The 11,489-nt window shown below is 36.3% G+C and overlaps 1 pseudogene; it reads right to left on the reverse strand.

Annotated features, from left to right (window-relative positions):
• LOC107557208 (tenascin-N-like) overlaps window positions 1–11,489 on the reverse strand; it is a 37,717-nt pseudogene that overhangs the window by 2,140 nt on the left and 24,088 nt on the right.

Consider the following 11,489-nt stretch of genomic DNA (forward strand, 5'->3'; position numbering starts at 1 on the left):
AAAAGCATCAGAGCAGCACAGATCAATATCTAGTTCAGTATGAAGCAAAGACATGGGTAAGTGAAAGGTTTCAATAAGCGTATAATGTGAAAACTTTATTAGATATACCGAGCCAAAATTCATCTGTCAGTTCTCCAAAGCCTTTCATATACTCTCTCCAGCGCCTCATAAAATCAAATTTGCCAGTGTTTCGTCTCTGGAACACCTGTGATTGATACATAGGATAAGCTGTTAGATACAAGCGTACTGTATACTGTGGATACAAAATGAATTAATAAAATAAAAAAACGGAAGAATATTTAATAAATGAAACCTTGCATTTTATGAATTCATCTCAGTATTAAATATTCCACAACAAAAAAAATAATCGTAACGGCATACTCACGATCCAGCCGCCGCCATCAGTTGTCATGTCACAATACACCTGCATGGTTCTGCTACGGTTGCTGTTGACGTAGATTGTGTAGACGCCACTCTCCATGTTTCCATTTCTCATAATCTGAGTGCAGTCCATTGGGAACGGGTAGGCCAGACCCACTAGAAATAACAGCAATACAATAAATGTATGAGGTTTCTTATTTCAATGAACTTTTATATATTTAATGTTTGGTGAAAATAAGGCTTGGTGATCTGTTGATACACTAGGAGTCTCATAAAGGTGTGAATGAAGGAATACGGTGTTGCATAAATTACCTGTGCTAAAGCTTGTCTCCACTACCCTACTCCTCTTCGTGCCCCTGTAGGCAATAAGGGTGACAATGTACTTTTTCCCCATTGCAAGGTCAGCGAGAGCAAATCTGTTCTCCTGCACAGTCAAAGTTTTTTCCACAGTCTAAAACAATAAAGCAGAAAGTCAGTGAAACAAACAACAACTCAGTTGGGACAAAATTACAAACGTCTGTCAGATACTAACAAACATTTTTATAAAGAGATTTATAAATTAAACAGGTAAAACTTTACAATAAAGTGCATTAGCTAGTGCATTGGGTATCATATCTAACAATTTGTAAAAAATTAAAAAGAAATTATTACTTTTATTCAGCAAGGATACATTAAATTGACAGTAAAGGCATTTATGTTACAAAAAAAAATCTGTTTAAAAAAAAATGCTGTTCTTTCGACCTTTCTTTTTATCAAAGAATCCTGAAAAATGTATCATGTTTTCCACAAAAATATTTTAACTTTGATAAGAATAAGGAACTTTTCTTGAGCACCAGATCAGCATATTAGAATGATTTCTGAAGGATCACGTAACACTGAAAACTGGAGTAATGGCTGCTAAAAATATATAAAATTTTGTTCATGTTGGTTCACAATACAATAATGTTAATTTATTTGTTCAAATGTTTTAGTAAACAAAGAAATTAACATTAACCAACATTAATAAATGCCATGAAAGTATTGTTTATTGTTAGTTCATGTCATCTATTGCATGATCTAATCTTAACATATAATGCCTTGTAAATTGTTATCAGTAATAGGATACAGAATTGAATTGAACAGGTTTCAAAATCTGTTAGCATGTAGAGCAAACCTGCATGCTGCCATCTTCAGCCCTGTAGGTCAGGATGTAGCCATCAATATTAGCCCGAGGAGCTTTCCATGTTATAGTGGAGGTTTGAGTCTGGACATCAACGGTTTTGAGATTCTTTGGAGCATCGATCTCTGCAGATCAACAAAAAGCGCTCTGTTGAATGAGGTCGACTGTGTCTGGAAATGATCATGAGAATACAACTCATTCTTAATGAGCTCTTAACAGATGATAAATGTCTCTGAGCGTTAGCATTCAGTCAGTGTCGAAAAATGATAGATTCTTCCTCTTTAAGCTTTCTGTGCAGAATTAATTCAGTTATCACTATTGCTGAGACAAGACCTTAGCAAAGACCTTCATCATGCTTCATTTGACATATTTAGGCAGTAGGAGAAAGCACGGGCACAGAGCCACGCTGCCTGCTTGAATCAGATAACCTGTCTCAGCCTCAGTTGTGGCTTTTCTGCTTGAGCGAGAGCCTTTCACAGCCCAGACATAGACTGTGTAGAGAACTCAAGGCTTCAGAGCAGTGAACCTGTAGGAGGTGCTGTCAGCTCCTACTCGAACCTCCTGACCGGAGCCATCTATAGAGCTGTAGCTCAGCATGTAGCAATGTCAGCCTGCACCTTGTCCCACGTCACCAACGCCGAGTCCTCTGTCACCTCCTTGGTCATGAGGTTAGTAGGAGCATCTATATCTAGAAAGCCATTTGTACAACAGGTTAATGCACAACATTGCTGAATTACAGCCATGCAGGTATAGAAAGTGCAGCAGAGGAGATGTAAGAAGACGCATGTCTATGTAAAGGAATGCATCACTGAACCATGAAGGTAGACAGTTTATCCTTTTCATACTGATACAATTAGTTGTAAATCCATAATGCATAGAGTAAGTCCTATTTTTTCCCCATCACAGTTTGATTTATTTTCCCTCTTGGATCAATAAAGTTTTTCTATCTTATCTGATGTTGTTTGCTTCTTTAAAAAGTTGAGCGAAAATTAATGACTTTAATTAATGTAAATTTGGAAATGCTCTGTGCTTATGAAAAAGTGCAATTTTCTCAAATTAGAGTGCAGCTTGATTAATGCAGCCAGCAGGTTTTGTTATAATGTTGCAATTCATCACTACACCAAAGGACCAAACAACATGCTGTATAACAGTATTCTTTAAAAAAAAAAAAAAAGTATTTTATGAATACTTCTGGGAATTGTAAAAAAAAATATATAGAAAGTATCAAAACTGACAAGAAAAAGCACTGATTTTGTATCATTGCCTACGTTGTTTGATGAGAAAAATGAATAACGGGTCAATGTAGCAACATTTGAATCAACATGTGTATATAATATTTCTCATTTTAATGCTGTTATTGTTTTGTTGTCATTTCAGGAACCTACTATATGCATTGTTTAAATATAAACTTAGATTGTTCCTGAACAATGACATTACAATGAAGTGATATTCATGATGATTGCAGGGGTCTGCATAAGGCCACTCTGACCAAAATCAATAGATGGTACCAGTGTTGTGGATGAGTAAATCTGTTCCCAGCTTATCACATTCCCAGCTAACAAGGAATGTTCTCACAACTTTCACAAACATTTTTTAAAAGTTATATAAATGTTAGGACAAAACGTTCTTAAAGTAATGTTTATGGAATGTTCTTATAACATTATTCATTTTTGATATACATTCTCATAACATTGAAAGAAAACGTTCTTAGAACAACATTTTTAGAATATTCGTATGACGTTATTTGTACTTGCAAAACATTCTCATAATGTCGAGAGAAAATGTTATTAGAATATTAAAAATAATCATTTGAAAAACGTTCTATTTGGGTAAAAATAAAATGAGTTAAATGTGAGAAACATTTTTCTAACCTTTAAATTATATTATAATCACAACAAGAAAACTGGACATTTTAACGTTCTTCTTAGAATATTAAAAATAAACGCTCAAATGACATTTTATTTTGGGTGAAAATAAAGTTAGTGGTGTAAGAAGTATTTTTCGCAAACTTAATGTTATAATCACAATAAAAAAAAACTGGACATTTCAACGTTTTAGAAACATTTCAAAACAATGTTCCCACAATGTTTTTTATAACCTAAATGTGTTACCTCGGATGACAGTCATACGAAGTTTATCCGATTGACACTTTCCATTTAAATTAAAGGTTTACACATTAAATGAAGCAGTAACAAAATACAAACAGAACACGGTAAAATAGGGTAAAACAGACCATCATGCTCAGACAGTGTAAATTAGCATTTGCACAGATATTGGAGGAAACTTGAGTGATGGGTGAATTATTGTGCAATCAACAGAGATGCTAATACCCTCACATAAAATATTAACATAACATCTGCATTACTACATTACAGATTTACATGTCTGAGGCTAATTAATGCAGCTGCTGCAGCAAATATTATGAAACACTGTCATTTGTAAGTTTAGGCACCAGCTACTGTAAACAATATGATTGGTTTGCCTACAAAATGTAAAGGTTTATCTAAACTTTCGGCTCCCTGATTCCAGTAAACAAAGCCTCAAATATTCCTAGGTAGATATTCCAGTCATTCATGCAGTTTGTTAAAGGCTGCATCAGTAACACAATGCAAACAGAAATACCCAATCCGGTTCACTAGTGCACAGATTTCTTCTAATGCTCTTTAGACACTGTAATGTGGACAGTGATAAATGGTTATGGTAACCCAACAGAGGATGCACATGGGTACATTTGTTATATATCCAAGTGCTTCTGTTTGGGTTGTGTTTCCTGACTCTGACTGTCAGCTGGTAATGCACTTAGACCATCTACTTTACCGTCTACAGCAGCATCCACTGGAGAAATACCTCTCTCGTTCTTTTAAACTTGAATTGCTATGGAGGAGTCTTCTTATTACAGGGCTGCCGGTTTAAAAGAGCGGAAAAAAGAACATCACTTCCACATTAGTTAATGATGGTTCATCTTATGGCGAATGGAAAACACTAGAACATTATGGCTCCATAATACGCTGTTGACAACTGTAGGTTTCTGGTGCTTGCAACATCAAGGTCATGGTCTGATTCTCAGATAACACAAAATGCGCACCATGCGTCTGCCAAATGCAAAAATTTAGATATTTTCTGCAAGAAGTGCATGCAAAAGCCTTGTTGGAGAGACAAAATCTCTGTCAAAAGAAATAAAATCAAGCACGGAAATGACTGCTTAGGTGCACAAGGAAACAATGAACATATGAGAATGCCACTCTTCTATTCACTGAGAAGCTCAAGAGATCAAAGCATAGTGGCAAGATCCCTTGAGGGAACGCTTGAGATGAGGAAATAAAAACAGTGAGGGTTTAAAGCCCCACAACCTCACTCAGAAGGTGACAGCTTACCCGTCTCGGCCTCGGTCATGCTCTTCCTACTGGAACGAGAGCCCTTATAGGCCCAATGGAAAACTTTGTACAGGACTCCTGATTTCAGAGAGGTCAGCTGGTGAGAAGTAGCGTCCGCGCCCACTTTAATTTCTCGACTGGTGCCCTCTGCAGAGGTGTAAGTCAGCATGTAGCCATCGATCTCAGCACGAACACCATCCCACGTCACATTTGCAGAGTTCTCCGTCACCTCCCTGGTTGCCAGATTGGTTGGGGCATCAATGTCTGTTGGATAAGATAATTCAAGACATTCAGATAAAAAAAAATGCAACACTAGAACAAATAAAAACGAACATTTTCTAAAAAAAAAAAAAAAAGTGCCCTTTTTTAAATGTAAATTTCTTAATTTAAATTAGATATTTTTTAATGAAATCCATAATATTGTATATGATCAAAAAATGTATATGATAAAAAGACTTCAGAGATCTTATATCTATATTAGTATCTTTTTGTTGAATAAATATTATTGTATTATAAAATATTTTAAATACTATTTAATATGTAAACTATTGAAAAAATATTGTTTGAGTGAATAAAATATTAGATGTTTAATTTGTTTTTAATATTTAATTTAAAAATGATACATTCACTTTTTATTTACACAAAACTGAATAAGATAAAAGGACTTGCCTTCAGAAAAAATGATCTTGCATGGGCAAATAAATCTAACAACATTTAGTGAGATTTATGCTTAAAACATTTACACCCCCAATATTTGAATATTTATAAGATCAATATATTGTTTACTCACAATTGCATATGATACAAAGACATCAGAGATTTCAGAGAGTTTGTCTTTTTTGTTGTATAAATATGATATATTAGTTCCACGGGAACTAAGAAAGTGCCCATGCAATGCAACAGAGGAAGTAAAGAGAAAAGGAAAAGCAATCATCATTTAGGCTATCGTTCTGTGACTGCAGCAAGGTTTGCCGAATGTCACCATGCTGTCCGCATCATGGAAACTGATTCCCGATGCCTTCTAAGATTGCTAGAATCCACAGCTCTCATTTTATGCTCTCTGATTGCCAATATGGGCTTATCATTTTTGACTCGTCTGAGTTTGAAACATGGACCAGAATACAAAGCAACAGCTCACACTGGAAAGCAGACAACGCCAACTCTAAATGCATTTATGAGACACTCAAAACTTCATGATTCTGCAATTACCTAGTCAACATCTCAGCACACAAACAACCAAGTCATAATGACATGATATGTGCCAAGCAGCTCTTTTCTGTGTTATTGCTTATACAAATAATATGTGATTTATCAAACAGCACGGAGACAGAGAGATGGAGACAAACTGCCAAATGTATCTCTATTCCTGTCTCTGACCATTGAAGTATGGTCAGATTAGAAAATATTTCTCTGGACTCATTTCAAGCTTCCAAGCCAAAGTACAGCAGGGGAGATATAAGCTGGAAGCATTTTTTCTATCATGGAAAACTGTTTATCCATCATGAAAATCAGGGCAGAATTATGGCATGATCTGCTTCATGAGCTGTGCATTGTAGATTCGCTGTGAAGAAACACTGCAATGCAAAATGATGCACAGAAAATGATGCCATTATTGCACTAATGTCATTGCAATTAGCACCTCATAAGTTTTAATACTAGAAATGAAGATAATTCAAGACATTCAGATTTAAAAACAACAACAACAACACTGGCATATTGCATAAATAAAAAAATTAAAAAATTCTAAATCAGTATTTCTTTTGCTTTTTTCCAGTAAAAATATTTCAGCAATTTAATATTTAAACAATATCATTTAATATTTTTCCACAAAATTACATAAAATAAAATGAGAATACATTCAGAGAAATATATATATATATATATATATATGTACACACACACAATACTTCAATTAATAGATGAACTGTGCAACTATATACAGTAGGTAAACTATGCAAATTGGTTTTGGTATTCAAAATGGCCTTTTAGTATGGAAAAACTTTTCTGAAGTTAATATAGGCCTTGCTCAAGAGAAAAACAAACACCAAACCATTTGTTTTAATGATTTTGAAAGCCCTTCTTAGAAAGTACCTTTTAAAGGCACAATATGTAATTTTCACTGCTAGAGGGCGCGTATTCAAAATAAACAAAGAGACAAAGGCGTAGTTTGATGACGCCGTGACTGAGTGTGGAATCATGGGAGTTGTCATCTTCATCCACACAGCCGATGCAATCCGACGGGACTCGGGCAGAAATCATGTTCATGGATGAGCTAATGATTTATTATTGTAGTAGAATGAAGCAAGGAGTGGTTGAAAGCCGTCGAAGCGAAACGCAGCCACTGAACGAGCGTGACATATGGCTCGAAAGCAGCGGAGCTTTTATTATGCCACAGTCGACCGCTTCCGCTCCTTCCGGTCATGCGTATGTGGAGAAAAAAAAGCAGCGCTGTTTTATCATAGTAGATACATTTGAAAGTTATGTTATTATGCCACTCTGTGCGGTCGTCGCCGGTCTAATAAAACGCACAACATATTAAAGCGTCTTTGGTGTTTCCATGTTTTCTACAAAACAAAACCAGAAATCGAGGGGTTATGACGTCATTGGCAGGCGACACAATGACACTATGGACACGGTCCGTGTCACTAATTAAAATTGCTTATTTCTCTGGATTTAAACATTCTTCTAAACATTTGGGATAATGTAAGTACACACGTCAGAAAAATATATAACACTGTTCTAGTGGTTTTTGGATATTTTAATTCAAACAAATCTTACATATTGTGCCTTTAAAGTAGTGCTGATCAAGATGTGAGGTCTTGCTTACTCACTTTAGGACATTAAGTTATTTGAAGATGTCCAATCCAATGATTCTTTCCACTGAACAAACAATGCATTAAACTCCCTTGTGGTGGCAGAACTACACCTGATTGTTATGGAGGAGGTGATGAGGGACACATTGATTTCAGGGTAGAACAAAAGTATCAAAGTCTGCGGCAGAATGAATGTCTTCAGTTGTTGTAGAAACGTCCCCTATTGAGCCATTTTGTTATTTTTATAGAGGCAGTCTTTTCAGTTAATTTAAAGTTGTGTTTTTATAGCTCCCAAGAACTTGAAAAACTCAACAGTGCTGTTCAAGTCATTGATGCTAAAAGAAACCAGGTTGGGGGGCTCTTGATCACATCTATAAATTTCACTGTTTATCTTCAGGTCAGTGTGAATGCTACAGTTATTCAGTCAAAAAATATAAGGAATTCTACATTAAAGATTATGGTCACCCTAGATTGCACTGGATAACAAGAAGAACAATATATACTCTGGTTTCTCTGTGATGCACACGTGCAAAATATGCCATGTCCGTGAGGAAGCATTGAAAAATCATTTCCTGTTCCTACGGATTGGTAAGACTAAGTGTAGGCGTAACTGGTGCAGTAATTCATAAGTTGCTGAGTGGAGGGAAAATACTGTCTACTGGAAGCCGCTTTAATGGCTGCTGTTGCTGTCAGGAACAGACTCAAAGGATGTAGGACTACCTTAAATTTAAAGGCAGAATCAAGTATTAAATTCTCACTATCCCGAGCACTTTTGAAATTGAGAATCTCGCTGTGGCTCACATGAGGTACGTGTAACCACAGAAATCAGATGGTTCTTTATATAAAATGTGCAATAACACCCAAACAATTTCTTCTAGAAGCCCCCTAAGACAAATATACTATCATTTTGAGCCAATACTCAGAAGATCCAATACAGAGCTAAAGTGTCCAGTCACTTTTTTGGCAACACCCTGACTGTGTAAAGTAAAAATCTCTTTTCTTGAAAGAGATTAGTGCTGCTGGGATAATATGAGGTCAGATGTTAGCTACTTGACAATGATCAAATAAAAAAGCAGTATACTTCAGATTGAAGTTAATTTAAAGGGATAGTTCACCCCAAAATGAACATTCTATCTACTCATACTTATGTCATTCCAAACTTTTAAGACTTTGTTTCTTCTGTGAAATACAAAATAAGATATTTTGAAGAATGTTCAGCTGTTTACATACAATGAAAGTCAGCAGGGTCCAAAACAACACTCGACCCTATGGACAAAAAAAAGAACATTTTCAAAATATCTTTTGTGTTCATACAAGTTTGGAACAAATTAACATTTTGGGCTAAACTGTCCCTTTAAGCAAGCCCTGGGGCTCTAAGAACAGAAGGATCTTAATTAAAACAACACCTTTTTTTAAAGAGTAGACAGCTTAAACACAAATACTTACTTATGTATTTACCTATGTATTTCTGTTACAATCACATTTGACCACTATTATATTTCATATTTTGTTTTATTGTTGTACTATTGATTGCTTTCTTACTGAGACATCACCACAATTGTCTCCTCAGACAAAGCAGCCCTACACACATCTGATCAGCTGACTATGAGACTTGGCAAAAAAGCTACAGCTAATATATCTATCTCAAGCACCTTTGGCTAAGAGCTCAATTCCCATAGGTAAATAGCCTGGCAAAGTAAACTATATTTATGATTACAGCAATAATTCAAAGCCGCAAACGTTGAATACAACATCTAGCAGTTCCCTGCCCTTATGCACATAACTGTGGTTATGTATGATACGTTTTCTTTGCAACCATAATTTTACGTCTTAAACCATAATTCTAAAGGGTTGATCTTATTATTGAGCCAAAAGCACTGATGCATAAATGTTAAACAGGGAATATTACAGCTTGTTAAATAGACATAAATATTAGTCCAAGCATTTAGACTATGAAATTTAAGGCTAAAACATGACAGATGCCTTTTAATGATTTAAGGGCTTTTGCTAATTGTCATTTTAATAGGGGGATATTATACGGGCAGTCCATAAAAATTATTCTGCTACATTTCCAAAACATACACAAATCACATATTTCCAATATTTCTTTTCATTAGACATCGTTAGGCACTTCTAAAGGATATTTACAGACCAGTACTAATTTGTTTCCACATTATTTGTCAGGTTTAGTTAGTTTAAAGGAAGTCAAGGAAGCAATTTAATTGATTTATGGTGACAAGGAAAATATCTGTCTTACTCACTGGGCTGTAAAGATTTTAACTACTATTGAACACTGAACCCATTCAGAAGAAAATATTTTCTGAGCGTAAAGCATGAAAGCATGAAAGGACTCCCTCCATTAAAAGATTGTTGTGGTAATGATTCTATCTCTCGCATCAACATCAGAACAATAATCTAATTTCTGCATCTATTTGTCTCCGTTATATTTTGCTTCCTTAAAAGGTTAGTTCACCCAAAAATGAAAATTAGGCTGCGTTTTACTCACCCCCGAGGCATCCTAGGTGTATATGACTTTCTTCTTTCAGACGAATCCAGTCGGAGTTAAATGAAAAATTGTCTTTGATCTTTCAAGCTGTTTAATGGCACTCAACGGGTGTTGCATTGTTTAAGTTCAAAAGAACTTAAATAAAAATCACCCATCCATAAAAAAGTGTCTCACACGGCTCCGGGGGGGTGAACAAAGGCCTTCTGTAGTGAATCGATGCGTTTTTGTAAGAAAAGTATCCATATTCAAAACGTAATAATCACTTGAATCTAGCTTGCGCCAACAGTTGTACACAGAAGCAGCTCCGGGAGGATGACGTATGAGGTCAGCGTTGCGTATGCGCCGGTGAGTCTCGTGAAAACCAACGTTTGTTTACGGGATCAAAGGAAGCAAAGTTTCCTTACTTTAGCAAAGGAAAACCAGTCTCCTCTTGGCTTACATATATCAAAATCCTCTGACATTCTTCTTCACAAATCCTCGTTTTGTACTTATAATTCTTGACCGTTGTTTTGTTTTGATCTCTCTCCTGTGTTTCTGCGTGCGTCACTTCTGAGCGGTGCATGCGCAAAGCCGACCTCATACGTCATCCGCCCCGGAACTGCTTCTGTTTACAACAGTGAGCGCAAGCTAGATTCAAGTGATTATTACGTTTTGAATGTGGATATTTTTCTTACAAAAATGCATCGATTCGCTACAGAAGGCAATTGTTCACCCCCCGGAGCCGTGTGAGACACTTTGTTTTATGGATAGGCGATTTTTATTCAAGTTCTTTTGGACTGAAGCAATGCAACACCCGCTGAGTGGCATTAAACTGCTTGAAAGATCAAAGACAATTTTTAATATAACTCTGACTGGATTCGTCTGAAAGAAGAAAGTCATATACACCTAGGATGCCTCGGGGGTGAGTAAAACGCAGCCTAATTTTCATTTTTGGGTGAACTAACCTTTTAACTCCATACCGAAAAAAGATATCCTCTACATCGGGGAGAGTTTGCTCTTTTCCCAGTTGACCCGAAGGCCCAACAGGCTGAGGTGTGAGAGCACCAAATCCCTGTGTTCGCACAACTGATCCTGAGACTGCTTCGTCGAGGTAGTTGAGAATGCGAATGCTCTGTTCTCTCAGGAGAACAAGGGGTACCTCCGCAACTTACGTGAAGCCACGGGGCTACAGTGACAGCCCGGAGGGCAGGACCTCGTACTGATATGCTCGTCCTTCGGACGCGAACCACAGCAATGGTCTGTGGTGTGGAAGGGTC

Source organism: Sinocyclocheilus grahami, unplaced genomic scaffold (genome assembly GCF_001515645.1).
Source record: "Sinocyclocheilus grahami isolate Dianchi unplaced genomic scaffold, SAMN03320097.WGS_v1.1 scaffold21.1, whole genome shotgun sequence".
Lineage (NCBI taxonomy): Eukaryota > Metazoa > Chordata > Actinopteri > Cypriniformes > Cyprinidae > Sinocyclocheilus > Sinocyclocheilus grahami.